The sequence below is a fragment of the Rattus norvegicus genome, chromosome 3, assembly GCF_036323735.1.
Source record: "Rattus norvegicus strain BN/NHsdMcwi chromosome 3, GRCr8, whole genome shotgun sequence".
Taxonomy (NCBI): domain Eukaryota; kingdom Metazoa; phylum Chordata; class Mammalia; order Rodentia; family Muridae; genus Rattus; species Rattus norvegicus.
Genome location: NC_086021.1, coordinates 21,031,894 through 21,050,207, shown reverse-complemented (window position 1 = coordinate 21,050,207; position 18,314 = coordinate 21,031,894). Strand labels below are relative to the sequence as shown.

Genomic DNA, 18,314 nt, shown 5'->3' with positions numbered 1-18,314 from the left:
AACAATTTGCACATTCATCTGGAATAACAAAAAACCCACGAAAGCTAAAAATATCCTCAACCATAAAAGGACTTCAGGGGGAATCACTATCCCTGAACTCAAGCAGTATTACAGAGCAATAGTGATAAAAACTGCATGGTTTTGGTACAGAGACAGACAGAAAGACCAATGGAACAGAATTGAAGACCCAGAAATGAACCCACACACCTATGGTCACTTGATTTTTGACAAAGGAGCCAAAACCATCCAATGGAAAAAAGATAGCATTTTCAGCAAATGGTGCTGGTTCAACTGGAGGTCAACATGTAGAAGAATGCATATCGATCCATGCTTATCATCCTGTACAAAGTTTAAGTCCAAGTGGATCAAGGACTTCCACATCAAACCAGATACACTCAAACTAATAGAAGAAAAACTAGGGCAGCATCTCGAACAAATGGGCACTGGAAAAAATGTCCTGAACAAAACACCAATGGCTTATGCTCTAAGATCAAGAATTGAAAAAAGGGATCTCATAAAACTGCAAAGTTTCTGTAAGGCAAAGGACACTGTGGTTAGGACAAAACGGCAACCAACAGATTGGGAAAAGATCTTTACCAATCCTACAACAGATAGAGGCCTTATATCCAAAATAGATGAAGAACTCAAGAAGTTAGACCACAGGGAGACAAATAACCCTATTAAAAATGGGGTTCAGAGGTAAACAAAGAATTCACAGCTGAGGAATGTTGAATGGCTGAGAAACACCCAAAGAAATGTTCAACATCTTTAGTCATAAGGGAAATGCAAATCAAAACAACCCTGAGATTTTACCTCAAACCAGTGAGAATGGCTAAGATCAAAAACTCATGTGACAGCAAATGCTGGTGAGGATGTGGAGAAAGAGGAACACTCTGCCATTGTTGTTGGGATTGCAGACTGGTACAACCATTCTGGAAATCAGTCTGGAGATTCCTCAGATAATTGGACATTGAACTGCCTGAGGACCCAGCTATACCTCTCTTGGGCATATACCCAAAAATGTCCCTACATATAACAAAGACATGTGCTCCACTATGTTCATAGCAGCCTTGTTTATAATAGCCAGAAGCTGGAAAGAACCCAGATGCCCTTCAACAGAGGAATGGATAGAGAAAATGTGGTACATCTACGCAATGGAATATTACTCAGCTATCAAAACAATGACTTTATGAAATTCATAGGCAAATGGTTGGAACTGGAAAATATCATCCTGAGTGAGATAACCCAATCACAGTAAAACACACAGCGTATGCACTCACTGATAAGTGGATATTAGCCCAAATGCTTGAAATACCCTAGATGCCTAGAACACATGAAACTCAAGACGGATGATCAAAATGTGAATGCTTCACTTCTTCTTTAAAAGGGGAACAAGAATAACCTTGGGAGGGTATAGGGAGGCAAAGTTTAGAATAGAGGCAGAAGGAACACCCATTCAGAGCCTGCCCCACATGTGGCCTATACATATTCAGTCACCCAATTAGACAAGATGGATGAAGCAAAGAAATGCAGGCAGACAGGATCCGGATGTAGATCTCTCCTGAGAGACACTGCCAGAATACAGCAAATACAGAGGCGAATGCCAGCAGCAAACCACTGAACTGAGAACAGGGCCCCCGTTGAAGGAATCAGAGAAAGACCTGGAAAGCTTGAAGGGGCTCGAGACCCCATATGAACAACAATGCCAAGCAACCAGAGCTTCTAGGGACTAAGCCACTACCTAAAGACTATACATGGACTGACCCTGGACTCTGACCTCATAGGTAGCAATGAATATCCTAGTAAGATCACCAGTGGAAGGGGAAGCCTTGGGTCCTGCTAAGACTGAACCCCCAGTGAACTAGACTTTTGGGGGGAGGGCAGCAATGGGGGGAGGGTGGGGAGGGGACCAACCAATTGGAAGGGGAGGGGGAGGGGGATGTTTGTCTGGAAACCGGGAAAGGGAATAACACTCGAAATGTATATAAGAAATACTCAAGTTAATAAAAAAAAAAGAAAGGAAGAAATTTATACCTAACAAATAAAATAAAAAAGGAGCCATTTGTAAAATATGATTTGTAAATGTATCATGATCAAATTTCATCTGTATTTACACATTTCCACATATGTGAATCTCAAAAGCAAAATTCAATTTTAACTCAAAATAGATTGAAAGTAACTTACATGCTTTCTTATCACTGGTAGTAACTTGCTGATTATGTCATTCACCATATCAAAGTTTGTTGCTGTTACATACAGAGGCTACAGAATGCACAGAGAGAAAAATGCTATAAAATAACCTGAAAGCTCATGAATACAAAATTAATATGATCTAATCATTATTTACAATTTATAATCTGTAAGAACTCCTCTAATGTAGAACTCATTTTCTTCCCATAGGCTAAGTCTGGAAGACACTCAGTCTAACATATTTATATTAGAATTTAGTTCTTGGGTATTGAAAAATCAAACATAACTGTAACAGGTTGTGTATGATAAAGGGTGATTGAGAAGCCATGGGTGCTAGAGCTCAGCATCCTGATTTCTCTTTCATTATGGCAGAACGTAGTCAGGGAGGTCACTTAAAAAGAGAGCAGAGACGTTTGCTTCCTCTCCAACTGGACTTCCATCATTACAGCCTTACTTCCATGTGCTTCATATGCACAGTTCTAGGAAAATGAGGTTGGGAAGCAGCACAATTATTTTTATAAAAGTTAAAATTAGTGAGCACTCTTATCATATCAGGGTTTGTAAATACTTAGATGGCATACAGATATAGAGTGTTGAATTCTTTTATGGTGATAGATCTAGGTATCCAAAATGAATATATTAGAAACAAGACCCCATTTCTTAACACTCCCAGGAAAAAACAAGGTACTTGTACTATTAGCTCTCTACTGCCTCTCACATTTAGAATCTGCTCCAGAGACCAAGGAAGACAGCAGCAAGAATATAGCATGAAATCAAAGCACAGTAATCGGACAAGAAACCACTGATGTACTGGAAATCTAATAAATAACCAGACAGTGAGTACATAAGTATATTTTTATGAAGTTAGTATCTATATTATCAGTTATCTTTGATGAGGATTGTAAGTATCTAAGAAACAGTCCCTTAAATGAGAAACACAGCACATGTGCTCTCTCCCTATCCATAACAACCATGAACCCAAACCTAAGAAAACCACTTCACAAGCCATCTCTTTTACAAAGGTTTCATTCATTATTTTTTAATTTTTACTTTTTATTAATCAACTGCTATGCATAATCTATTACTTTGAAAATAATATGAGTGAGTGTGTCTGTGTCTGTGGTGTGTTTGCATGTGTGTGTGAGTGTGTGTGTGTATGTGTGCGTGTGTGTGTGTTTGTGTGTATGTTTGAGTGCTTTTGATGATTCATCCAATGTCCCGCGCTACGTTTCGCCAGCAGGAACGACGCGGCACACACAGGATCCTACTACAGAAAAGCTTTAATGCGTCTTGAGAGGGAGAGCATAAGCTTACAATGTGGAGACGCCGAGTGAGGAATAACCGTCCCTTATATAGGAAACTATCCTCGCCTAGGACGTGTCACTCTCTGACTGGTCGCTGCCAATTATGCCAGATGACGTACCAAAACGTACGTGTCCCTTTGAGTAGGGAAGTTACCAGGCGCCTGCGTATTGCCCTTTTTACTAGGTACGTTCTGCCGGATGCCGGTGCCATCTTGTAATGGAGTTTGTGAGGACAGCTCCTCACATATGTGAGGACAGCTCCTCGGACAGCTCCTCACAATCCAAGACCCCAATGTTACATGTCAGCTTAGTAGAATTTTATGAAAAGGACAACTTACACTAACTGACTTTGTATCTTCTTATGCAGAGGCTAACAATTATGCAAAAGCATCTTAGAATATGAAAAAAAAAACAGCTCTGATCTTGTGGTTGGAATGTAACAAGAAAGGAACAAATTTAAGGTTTTGTTCAGAATGCAAAATTAATTACCTATGGGTGAAAATATAGATCAGGGCTCAGAAATCATACATGCCAGAAGGAAATAATCACCTGCAAGTTTCCTTATTACACCAATATGGCACATTGAAATATGTACATATATTCATAAACCACATACTCATAGGAACACACATACACACACACACACACACACACAGAGAGAGAGAGAGAGACAGACACACACACACACAGAGACAGACACACACACGGTAAGCATAGAACATTTAATGAAAAATAAAGCTTCTGATATTTTGATGAATGTCTGAAAACATTCGTATAATATTAAGACAACAAAGTTTTATTATAAAGAATTCTGCACATGAGATAGAGTAATAATTCACATGGGACTTTAATTCACATTACTGTAAACATTTTGTTTTCAGAGCATTAGAAACATATTAATGTCTAATTAATAGTTGCAAAGATGTGTACATCTCTTTCTGATGGTGATTTTGTTTGTAAAGCAGATTTCAAGACAAAGAGACTTTTTAAATAAAATATTTCTACAAATAACATTTTTAAAGCATGAAAACTAAAATGGAACTGGTAGTTTTATTATATATGCTAAAATATTTCTTGACTCATGATGAACCACAGAAAGGTAAACAATTCTTAAGAGAGAATATCAACCTTAGGATAGTTCACATGCTCCTTCTATGAGGAATAAAATGTTTTAATTTTTCAAAGACAAATAAAAAAATGTTTAACGTAAATATATTTGCTTATATCTTCAGATAGAAATAATAACTGTAAATATTGAAATTACATACTAATAGACTAAATGTGCAACAGTGAGGTGATACTATCACTAACAAGGTATAAATTTTAAAACAGATTACTAAAATCATGGAGGCATGTAGTCAAATGCTGTCCCCCAGCCATGGCATAAGCATTGACTCATGAGGACAGTGCAGTTGTTTTCTATACAGTGGTAAGACCAAAAGTCAATATTTTATACATTGGTAATTACTAAAGTCAAGAAAAGAAAAGAACATGAATAAAGGGAAAGGTTTCGGGATATCTTGTGATTGTGCAGGTGATTTGGCATTTCTATACTTACATGAAATTATCAAATAAAGATAATTCTAAAATCATCTGCATCTATCTATTTTAAAATATAAGCAGTGTCTGAGAGATCTACATTCAATCTTAAGAATAAAGAAAAAACAAAAATTAGGTGGAAAAATCCTAATATAAAAATAGGATTAAAACATTTTCCTAATTTATCCATAGAAAAACTTTACAGGTTTATCTTAAGTGTAATGAAATACATTGATGATTCAAAGAATTTTCAAACGATAAAAGAAAAGGCTAAAGTATAAACAAAAAAATCAATAAAAACTACTAAAAATTGATATATATATATAAAATATATATATGAAGAATTATTTCTGAATACTGACTAGAGAATATGAAGAAAGAAAATAAGGGAAGATATCTAAGAAAGGTAGAAGAATGTTTTGATGATCTGATAATATCTCTTCAAAGACAAAAAGGATATAAACATATAACATGAATAAAAGTTACAATTGTCTATTACCAATCTTCTGAACTACATGAAAGGTTTTTAATAATTATGGTAGGATAAAATATTAAAGCACTAGAGTCATGGGAGAGAATTAGTAAAAATGTTCATGTTAAAGCAAATGGATCTAAGTCACAAAAGTGTACAACGCTTAGCATTTGCCCCAGCTAAAGTCAAACAACAGAGGCATGAGAACATTTCCCTATGGGACGTTCTGCTCTTCTGCTCTTCTCTGTCCTGAGGACACATATGGTTCAGCCAAGCTAATGAGTGTTCCCTGATTTATGTCACTGACTCAAAATCTATTTTATACTATTTTTAGTTACTGTTTTGTGTAACGTGGACTTGGTATGAGTAACAAATTGCTTGGTGATCTAAAATATCTTCATTATAGTGCCCTTTGTAAGTCTAGTGCAGTGTCCACAGTGACATGTTAGAACACTGACTCTAGGTGTACCCATTAGCATTTATGAAAGGCAGAGAGGTGGTGATCCCTGAGTCACAGTCTATTCTGCTTTACAGTAGGAAATGTCTTCAATGCTCTACATGTTACATAGTAGTTAAATTTTTGATCTGCACTAAACCCAATACTGGAAAGTGAACAATAATATAAGCCTGAGAAAAATAGACAATTATTCAATAGATATTTATGTTTATCTCAATGATAGAACTACTGTATAGTATTGTGAGGTTGTGAGTTTTATCCTAAACACCATACACAAAGATGAACACACACACACACACACACACACACACACACACACACACACACACACCACTGTTAAATTTGTAAAGGTAATTTCTGAACAGAAGACACATGCAAAGATACCCTCATGACTAGATTATGCTAATAAACATGAGGATGAAAGCCATGACTTTGTAGCTGGAATTCAGAGGAAGGTATAAGGATGCATAGTAAGAGACTTAGAGAAAGAGCACAGAATGGAGATGAAGAGCTAATATATCATTGAACACTTAGGAATGGAGTGTTATGGTTATAACACTTAGGTATATCAATAATGCTTTATGATAATATAAAATAAAAATTGCTTACTAGACATAAATATTTTAAAATGAATAAGGAATAGAGGAAACAGCACACAGTTAAGATATAAGCAATAAGGACTCAGGAGGGGGCAGTTTAATTGTACTAATAATACTCCACTTGGAAATATATGCTGTTGGAAATATTTGGTTCAATTTTCAGTGATATAACAAAAAGTATTTCCTCTTTTTGGATCTCTAGTACATGAATCAGTCTTGTTTCATGTTGCTCTCTACACATCACATATGAGAGTCCTATGTCTGCATTGACTACAGATATAATTTAATATAATTTAATGTAAAATAATTTAATTAGTTCCACACAATACTGTCTAAATTCTCTCCCTCAGTCTCTCTGTCCCTCTGTCCCTCTCTCCCTCTGTCCTGCTCTCCCCATCCATGCTCTTCTTATGTCTCCATCTTCCATTACTTTACAAACTGTCTCTCTCCTAGTCATGAACATGGAATATTAGTTTTGGTTTTGTATTCACATACAGTGTCACAGCATGCAATGTTCTCAGTGAATATCTGCATGGGAAGTTGCATTTTGTTGTGTTTCTTGGCTTCATGAATGGATCTGTGAAATGCAACAAAAATATATAATACAGCAAGATTAATTAGGAGCATATTTCAAGCTAATCCCTGTCAATATTTTTTCAGAATCATCTTAGCTTTCAATATAAGAAAATAAGTTCAGCAATATTCATTATTTGACTGGTGAATACTCAAAAAATGTTTCAGAAACAGATATAGTCAGGTAATAACACATTGACCTAAGTAGTATAGCCAGTCCTCAAAATGATGTGCCTGAAACAAACAGAAGAATAGAAATTTGCTTGACCTCAAAGGAGGAAGCAGCAGATGGTTGGAATGTGTATGATAGAGTGACATCTACTTAGTGGAACTTAAAATAAGACTTGAGAGTACTGTTTACTCTAATACAAAGAGGAAATAATAAATGCAGAACTTCCACCAAATTAAATAAAATAAGGAATGGACAGGAGAATGCAAAGCATTTTCCATTGACCATCTAATTAACAACTGATTTCGAGAAAGAATATCAAATATATATATATATATATATATATATATATATATATATATATCTCGAAGCACATACTACCAATATATATCACCAAGGAATTAAAATATTAACAACAGTAAAATATCTTTGTAGAAAGAAATACCACCAAATGGTCTGTTCCATGGAACTGTGAAATTGAAAAATATTAGAGTCATGATAAATGGTAAGATTTTTAAGGTTATTATGCATAAAAATATCTTACGTCTGTGGTCATCAATTATGGCATAGGTATATTTGGCAGTCTCTACACGATTCCACCTCTAACTGACCTAATTTTTGTACTGCCGTGCTGTCATGTGACACTTTACCATCCCTAAATATAATATTTCTCATATTTGATAAGAGAGAAACCCTAAGTATTAAATAACAAAATTTTGAGATTTTACCAGAGGAATAGAAAACATTCAGAGAACAAAAGGTGATCTTCTCTTTTGTCAGAGTCTATGACAAATGCTTTTCCATGTAAAGAGCAAAGTCACAGAGCCTAGAATGCTCATAAAACTTGTTTTTGTGTTATTTGAGTCAACTGTGTGATGACACTAAGAATTTGGATAGAAGAATGAAAAGAGCCCAAATATGGAGTATGCATGAACTTTTCATGTGGAAAAAAATTTGAATTTTGGTATATGTTTGATTAGAGCAGAAGGCACGTGCTACACAATCCCTGTGATTCCATCAACTACACTCAATATAATATCAATATGCCATGAGCACATCTTCTCATGAAAGATTAGAATGCAAATTTGAAATTTTCCTGAACTCTGAAAATTATACCTGACTCTGATGGTCTAATGACACCAGTCCTTTTTAATTGACTATAAAAACCAGTGATATTCTTCTGCAGAGACATTCAAATACTTGAGTATTGCATGAGTAACTTTTCATCATTCAATTAAATACTAATTTTTAAGAAAATGTGGGAGTATATAAAGTATTTTTCAAATTTAATTATACTACACAATATTATTGGGAAGAGATAGATCTGTGTACTTTTAAGACACAGATAAAATCAGATCATTTTGGGAAGAAGAATGTCTAGGATAAATAAGATCTTGTCTTGTTCACATTCTTCTAGGACAATGCACCTCTGTCCTGCCCCATGGATCTTGTGGAGTCTTGAACATCGAAGATCAAAACATAAAGCACACTGGTGCTTTGCCCATTGGTCCGGCCCTGTGGGCTCACACGAGGTTAGAGGTAGCTCGCGAGGTCATGCTGTGCAAGCGCGTCCAAAGTGTTGTACATGCTTCCGCATCTACACAATGGCTGGTAGGTAGACCGGCCAATCCTTTCAGAGGAGGACTGTGTGGTCATCATTTACTTTGGACACGACTAGGACCCCACTTGCATGAAGATATACAAAGTTCTGTACAGCATCGCCGAAACGAAATGGAAAATAGTGAGAGATCTTCCTCATCTCGTATGAGTTCCGTTTGGATAACCCAGGTGTCTTAAAGCAAATGGTGCTGGTGTCGCTTGTGCTCTGTGGCATCCTCTCTGATTCTCCCGAGTCTGATAGGCTTTTCTGCCGCCAATATGAGCATCTGCTGGGCTCGGCCATATGACCTGATAAACATACAACACTGCAACCTGCTCTGCCTGCCCGAGAACTACCAGATGAAGTACTACTATCATGGCCTCTCGTGGCCCAGCTCTCCTACATTGCTGAGGATGAGGTTGGGAAGATTGTGGGTTATGTTCTGGCCAAAATGGAAGAGGATCCTGATAACGTCCCTCATGGACACATCACCCCACTGGCTGTGAAGCGCTGCCACCTACGCTTTGCCCTGGCTAAGAAGCTAATGGACCAGGCTTCCCAGGCCATGATAGAGGACTCAGTGCAAAGTATGTCTCCCTGCATGCCAGGAAGAGCAACCGAGCAGCCTTGCACCTCTGTTCCAGCACCCTGAACTTCCAGGTTAGTGAGGTGGAGCCCAAGTACTATGCAGATGGCGAAGATGCATATGCTCTGAAGCGAGATCTCTCACAGATGGCAGATGAGCTGAGAAGGCAACTGGAGCTGAAGAAAGGCAGATATGTCGTTTTTGGTTCCAAGGAGAATCAGGGTAGCACACTTCCTGGTTCCGAAGAGGCCTATCAGCGGGACAACCTGGCTAGAGGTGACAGTGGCAGTAATGGCAAAGATAGCACTGATGTCCAAGACAGCCTGCAGACCTTGGGGTCCGCCTCTTAGGACCTGCTTGAGCACAACAGGTCCTCGTATTTTAGTCATATTGTTCTTGGGAACCTTGTTCTGCAGTCCTGTGACGCAAATGGCTCTCCTTTTGATGCTTAGCAACCTTCTGCATAACCTGTGTGATCATGGAGGCACACCTGGACACAGAACCTGTTGTGCGGGAGTCAAGGAGGCCTGAGGACTGCCAGGCAGCGCCTTTCTTGGCTTCTTCATGCTGCCATCAGATTCTGTTCAGTGCTGTACTGGTTCTGTATATCCTGCAGGTTTCCATACCCTAGAATGCTAAACAGGAAGTGGGGACAACTTGAGAATACCCCAGCGTCCTGCATTTGCCAGTGTTTATCTGGGTTTCCCTTGGAGTAGAACCATCAAGCTAGTCCTCATGCCCTCTCCCTTGTGGGAAGTTATCCGCTCTTGCTTTCTGGGGAACTGCCTGGCCTTGCCCTCCCTCCTTTTGAAGAAGAATGCTCTCTTTCTTCGTGGGAGACGATGATAGGTTCTGGACTAATATGGGAGCAGAATTTGTAGATCTTAAGGAAATGACAAGCAGAAATTAAACTGCAATCTCTAACCTGAACAAATAAAAATATAAGGAGAAGAAAAAACCCAAACAAACAACAAAACAAAAAAACAAAAACAAAACAAAAAACCGTAAAGCACCTACGTACATGTGGAAATGGATATAATGAAGAGTATAGAAAAATCTAGGATCATGATAGAAGGCGGAAAGTTGAGTTGGCATCCTGTATACAATTAGACTAAAATTGACTCTATTTTTGCAAACATTTTGGGATGATGAAAGCATTTGGTGAAAGGAGTTACTAGATAGATACACACTCTTCAATGGTCACCAATAACCATAGCCTGATTTTTGTTTTCTAATTGGAGAATATTAGAATGAATATACTCATTCACTGGGAAGTGAATTACACTCCATTAATTTGACCCACAATTTCTGAAGTTATCATCTTGTGATCACAGGTCCGAACTCTAGGTCTTACCGAAAGGTGGCAACAACATGTCCCATCGGCCAGTATAGGTAAATGGACTTGGAAGCAGCAGTGTTGTCTGATCTGAATGCGTCCACTTCATCACCAATCCACAGGGTAGCCAATGGAATGACATGTTTTATCTTAAATTTCTTATTTCTATAAAGAGAATCAAATATCTGTTAGTTTAATTTGCATTGTAGTTGGTGTTGTGGTAAAACCAAGTTCTTCCTGCCCCAGAGCAAAAAAGGACACATCCATTGCTAAATCTAAGCACAGCGGCACTTACAGAAAGCCACCTGTATCAATAATTCTTACCTGGATTTAGTTAACGAGTAACTATTTTGCTTTGTTTTTTTTCCCATAATACACAAAGGAAATTATTTCAAGATTTTTTATTTTAATTAATTACATGGAAAAATCTTTCCAGAATATAAACAAAAATATTGTTTGACTTAGTAAAATTTTCTGTTGTCTATCTCCCTGTACTAAAATATTCAATAACCTCATTCTAGTAGCTCCTGTAGAAAACCCGCAAATTATATATCACACAAGTAACCAAAAAGGCAATCATTTTTTCCAATAATTTAGCCAAATAATTAGAATAATGTCTTCCTATCAAGCATTCTGGTATTATTAGAAGTGTTTTTAAGAAACAATAATCTTTGAAGCATAAATTTTATCCTTTTGTCATTCTTTTTCTGAGTAATTTGCTCTTTGAGAATTCTACATTAAAATACAATGCATTTGATGATTGTTTTTGTCACTTTCTCCTTCCATTCTATCTCCTGACAGATCTCCTCCCCACACTCATGATTTTTTTTGCATTTTTAAATGATGGATGGTGCATTTGCTGTGTAAACCTAGGTATTGAACTTTCCTTCTGATACTCGTGTGCTAATATGTGGCTAGATAACTGAAGATAATGACTCCCTCTCAAATTCAGGGGACAGAATATCACAAGAATAAATCATGGTTCAAAAATCCTGTATATAAACCTTTAATATTTAAAACATGGGAAGACTAATTGCACTACAAAGAAAGATTCCTCATATAATCTAATGTAACATACTATAGTTAAAATACAAGCCATCGTGCAACATGTACTTCAAGATATACATACACACATGTCTCAATAATGAGATATTTATATTTACATTTTATATTCACCATTTAAACATATGTATAAAATTTCCAAGAAATGTTTGAACCTGAAACTTCTAATTCCAATGTCTGATAAGAGATAATCTTCCTTGAAAATGGAAATAACAATAATCACTCCTTATAAACTTGATAAACTTCTTTCCATAATGTGAATGAGAATCTAAAAATAGTTTTAATTACAATTGCAACATGACAGAAGCGATCATATGTACTGCCTTTAAGAAACCAACCATTTCCGTTTCCTTTATTCTCAGCACAAACTTAGGTTTACTTCCTTCCATCAACTACACTTATATGGCAAATGATCAGTTTATTTCTTTTTACATTTCTGATGAGTTGATTACTATCTTTTAATATAAAATGTGAAGATTTCCCACTGTGGAAAGAAAAGGAGCTCTGTACCAAAAAAAAAAAAAAAAAAAAAAAAAAACAAGAAAGATGGACAGATTGACAGACACCCAGTCCATTCTTTTATTTTCAGCCTGCCTCAGACACTAATTACCATTTTCTGTGAAGGAGCTTACATGACTGATCAGGGTTGCAAGAAAAACATACCCAGTTGGTGTATTTATAATGTATAGAAGAACTCTCACCTGAATATTTTATTTTTCTCACAATCTGTGAAATGGATCTTCTGGAAAATGATTCACTGATGATCAGAAAATTTAACCCCTGCCCCCCCAAAAAATGGAATAGACTATTTTATTGATGTCTGTCTGATAAATTTATGTACTTATGAGAACACCACTTAAGATATTTACTTGATAGTATCAATACCAGCATCACATATTCTAGAAGGCTGTGATCATAAGTAGTGGAGATTATACATGATGTGGTCCCAGAAAACATCTCTATGGCCATACATTCTAATATAACGAAGTACACAGTTTCATTCAATCACAACAGTTTTCTCTAGTGTCTGCAGAATCACCAAGCAAGACTTAGTGCCAGCAGTTTCCCTTGATAGTGGAGAGATAGAAGCTGCTTCCTATCTCTTCATGCTAATCTGGAAGCTATGAGGTCAGGAGGTTTACATGTGTAGCTCCTTATGACCAACAATCTTGCTTCTGTAATCTATTTGTAAACACCAAGCAAGAAGGCTCCTGCTTGTCAGGAGTTTAATATTTTATTTAGAGAAATGTGTCACTAAATGTGTTCACAGGGCTCTCATTACCAGTTGTAATACTCCTAAGTTAGTTTTTAAAAAATGCTAGAAATGTGGGCACATGCCTGCATAACTGTCTCCTTGGTAGCTTGTCGCTAATCTTTCACCAGATTCAAACAGCAGAGTGGTACCTTAATTAATTAATTTTTTAAATGTGCCTAAAGAATGTGTCAAAACAAATTGAGAAATATATAGGAGTAGTCCAGTAAGCATCAACCCTACTCAAAGAAGTATATGCCACTAAGGAAACTTGAGAGTAAGAGAAATCTCCCCTAGGATTGTCAATTAGATTGCCTATCTAATACCAAATACACATTCCTGAAAACACAAATACAAGCAATATTATACTGACTGAGTAGGTTATATTTAAGTACTTAGAAACTGTACCATGAATATCTATTATATATGTGTATCTTATGTTAGCTTACATACAAAATAATGAGTAAGAATGAGTAATAAAAAAACCCCAGAAAGCCATGATTTCAAAAGAGAACAAGGAGGGGTATATGGAAGGATGTGGAAGGACATGGAAGAGGAAAAAGAAGGAGAATGTAAAGTAATTATAATCTCAAAAATAAAGGAAGTTATACACAGTTTTGTACCTTAAGGTCTTTCCACTGAGTAGCCTCTTATAGTAAGGAAAGCATGATGCATATACTTACAGTTTACTGGATACCACCAAAATGTCATTGAACAAGGTCAGATATCGTTTCTTTCTTTTCTAGCCTCTTCGGATAACCGCAGCACCTTGACAAACCATGGTTCGATTTTCTTCTCCTACATCTTCCTCCTTAGTCGTGTCCATATGGAGAAAAAAAAAATTCTCCTGATGCAGAGCTCCACCTAGAGAACAAGTGTTCAGTGGATAAGTTAAAAACCAATGTTCATACTGTAGTTCAAAGGGCGAACAGAGTTAAAATGCAGACTCAGTTTTCCAAGCATGATTCTGTTGAGCTATAGACAGCTTTAAAATGTAACAGAAACTATGTCATGGATGAAGGGAACTATTGGGAATGTATTGAAGAAGTAGGATCTTTTCAGAAGTGGGACCCTTTTCAGAAGTGTCATGGGAATAGTTTGAAGAAGTGTAGTTGGTAGGATATAGAACAATGGTTCTCAAACTCTAAATGCTACAACACTTTAATGCAGTTCCTAAACTTGCAGTGATACCCTCCAATAAAATTATTGCATTGCTACTTTATAATTGATTTTTTGAAACTTTGATAAATCCTAATGTAGATATATATTATGTCACATATCAGATATGATACTCTGAGAAAATGCTATAACTAAACCTTTGTGAGCTAACATTGTAGATTGTTTCGCCCACCCTGACCAGCAAGGAAGACGCAACACCGCCGGATTTTTCTCAACAGCCTTTATTGTAGGAACACCTAATTGCTGATATGGGGGCCCCGAGGAACAAAGGCACTTGCCTTAAATACAAGACAGACAGTGGCTGTAAACTTGTCCTCTGGGGATTGGTGCAGTATGAGATACCTTATTAGCATGCATATCACCCTGGCCTTGTAAATGCCAGAGGAAGGCCAGGGACACGGCTATAATGGTTGTATACCACAAACGACCACTAGATGTCAGTGCCATCTTTAGCCGCTCCCAACAGTAGATGTGTTGAAAATAATCAGGTTATCTCAATTGCCATCTCAATCCAGTTCAAGATACAAGAAAGAAAGATTCCTGATAGTTACAAACAAAAAAACCAGCAAGAACAATAAAAGGAAAAATGAAAAATACAAGCATTCATCAAAAAATTTGTGAAATTGGTCTTGTCTAGCAAAGGTGGACATTTCCCCTGACTTTGGCAAAAGGGACATATGGCTCTCCATTGACTTGTTCATATTAGGATATCAATTTCCATTCTGACCTTCTTTATTCTTGAAGGGGGTAATCATACTTGGTATAAATTTAAAATCCCACATCTAGGTTACAGACATTTTCCAACACCTCATCCCCTTCTTCACTATACTAACTCCTAACATGTGCTATAATCCCCTTCCTCTCTTTGTGAGTCCTTTTCCGTGACCAAGCTATCTCCATTCTCTCTTCTGATAGTCTTCCTTGTCTTTTCCCAGACTTGGTCAAGCCTGTTTCTGTTTTCTATATTCTGGTTTTTCGTGTGCCTCTGAACATTTTTCTCTCTTATTCATAATAAAATTGTTCCCTATAATAAGGGAGTGGCTTCTGTTTTGGTGGTTTCTTTATTGTGCCCTGCTCTTTCTGTTTGGATATTTAAAATATATAGTTACTCAAGTGACTATAATTCATCCCACAATATATGTTACATCTTTCAAAGAATATGTACAGAAATGTCATAGCTTTCACTTAGAAAGGACTTAAGACTCTCATGAATCAAAAGGAGAACAGACAATAGTTGCCATCACACACATCAAGCAGTATTGTAAAGATATGTTTAAAAAATAGTAATACCTCAGCTTCATGAACAAAATTTTAAGTTAATGACCATGTCATGAAAGTTGTGCATGTCTCATCTGAGTCAGTGTTAAATTCTGAGCATTAGATTCCAAAGGGCACAATGTGTGTTGGAAACAATAACAATTTCTTAAAAACCAGAGAATTCTTAGATTGTGCGTTAGATTTACCAGTTTCTTAAAATAAAAATCTACAGCCAGGGGGGGAAAGTAATTGGATTGAGCATAAAATAATCCTCACTTCTAACTTGTACAGTTTTTAAAACTTTACAGAAATTATTCTCCTGTGTAGCACAAAATATACCCCTCTCCATGTGATAACTTTGTTTCTGTAGAAGATTGGTACTGAATATTGCTACAATGATTACCCTATCAAGAAACCACTGATGAGTTGAGTTATCTCATATGATCTTGAATAATCAAGACAAAACACTTCATGATACCATAAGTCTATCATGAGAATCAAATTATATAAATATATATCTTTTTAGTAGAGCCTGCGGTGAAGAACTTATCAAACAATGTGAAATTTTCATTTGCCTTCCTGCCTCTAGACACCAAACTGGTGACTACAGTGGCTAGAAAACTACTGAAGTCTGAGGATTCTGTAGTTGTCAGGCTGAAGGACTATTGTGATGTGAATATTCTAAGGCACATGTCATCTGGCAAAGTGACACGTGCATTTCATTTACTCTCCTTGTGGCTTTAAAACATAATTTTTGTACACAGGTGGAACCACAAGTGTTTGTATTGAATAACATTTTCACAACTATAAATATACATATAGATGTAGATATACCCTATGATATAGATGAGATAGAAGACAGACACATGGATGGATGGATAGATAGATAGATAGAGAGGGATGGATGGACGGATGGATGGACAGATGGACAGGCAGATAGATGGATAGATAGACATGTGTATAAGAAGATATTGGTTGAAAATATTGTGAAATGCATATGAATCTTCAAAAATTGTCAATTTTTATTTTTTCAACATAAGGTTCCTTATGAAAAAGGTAGCATGGAGACTTCTTTAACACTGAGAACCTTAGAACTGAATAGACACAAAATCACAAGAAACTTTAAATTGTAATGTGCTTTCCCAACATAGAATCAGAAACCTTCACACACTTCTGTGAAGCCAGACATCTTTGAAGGATACAAAGGAGGACACACAGCTATCAATATATAGTAAGTTTTATACAGTAAAGCCTAGATTAATCTAATAAATTTGTAAATTAAAATTATAACCTATTAAATTAGTTAAATTATTATTACTAAATAACTCAAAGTATTTGAACTTATACCCAATTTGTTTGGTCTTAATCAGTCAAGTTTTTTTTAAAACAAAACACAGTAAAAAAAAAAAACGCAGAAGAAATACAAGACCAGCATACTCTTTTGAAATTCTCAGGAAACTTGATTTTCCTAGTTTGTGTCCAAAGATTAACATCCACAGGTTATCTTGTCTAGGCATTTTCTGCCTGTCCAAAGGACTTAGATTTGGTTCCTATTGTTGACTTTTGGTGGCTCACACATCTTATACCCCTATCTTCAACTCACCCTGCATCCTCTTTTGGTCTTCATAGAGAGCTCCATGTGTGCCATTCTTTTATATAAAAATTAAAATAATTTATAAAAATATTAGCACTCCCTTAGTCATAGAATATGGTAACACATCTTAAAAGTAATTTAAATGAATTATAATTTTGTACTTTTGTAATTAACTGAAGCTTCACTTTATAAAATACTATAAAGTTTCATAAATTCAGTAATCCTGCCATAACCGGCACATCAGGCATATAGAAGGACATTCTGGAGAATGGAGTTGATAATGATTATATCAAGAGAAAAAACAGTTAAGTGATGATATAGTCAGTTTATATTAATCTGATTTTGTATGAGAAGTTCAATGGAATATGTCTTCCATGATATGCTGCTTCTGGTTAAATGTAAGAACCTATGTTTAATTCTATATTTTCTTTTCTATCAAGCTTTGGATTACTTCTTACAGATCAATCCCTTTCAAAACAACATTAATTAAAGTCCAGATTTAACCTAATTTTTCAGTAAGTAGGAAAATCTCTGCCCTGCAAAAGATAAATCATATTTTCCCATATAGAAATTATCTCCATGTTTTAAAAGTCTAATTGTTTCTATTCTATACATTCAATGAAGCTTGGTTCTCATTTGCTTAACAGCTAATATCCATGTGTAGGTGATGTAGGACATACTTGTCTTTCTGGGTCGAGGATACCTCACTTGCGATGTTAATTTTCCAGTTCCATCATTTGCCTGCAAGTTACATGATGCCATTTTCTTTAACAACTGTGTAATATTGGAATATGTAAACTATCAAATTTTATTCATCCATTCTTCTTTAGAGAGGCGTCTAGCTCATTTGCACTTTCTGGTAATTGGGAATAGAGCAGCATTAAATATAGTAGGGAAAGTCTCTCTCTGATATGATGAAATATGCTTTGCGTTTATGCTGAAGTGTGGTATAGCTAGATCTTGAGATAAATTGATTTCTAACTTTCTGAGGAACCTCCATACTGATTTTCATAGAAAATGAAAAAGTTTGCATATTTTTATTGAAAACCAATTATTTTTATTTTTATGTACTTATTATATTTGTCCTCTATAGAATGTATTGTTGGTTAAATATCTTTTCCCATTCTGTAGGCTCTTGATTTGCC

At 36.1% G+C, this 18,314-nt stretch overlaps 3 pseudogenes; 2 read left to right on the top strand and 1 right to left on the bottom strand.

Annotated features, from left to right (window-relative positions):
• LOC134486033 (ralA-binding protein 1-like) overlaps window positions 1–16,057 on the bottom strand; it is a 41,683-nt pseudogene extending 25,626 nt beyond the window's left edge.
• On the top strand, window positions 7,799–9,071 carry Txnl4a-ps10 (thioredoxin-like 4A, pseudogene 10; annotated as a pseudogene).
• On the top strand, window positions 9,099–10,032 carry Naa11-ps15 (N(alpha)-acetyltransferase 11, NatA catalytic subunit, pseudogene 15; annotated as a pseudogene).
• Window positions 16,058–18,314: the final 2,257 nt, after the last annotated feature.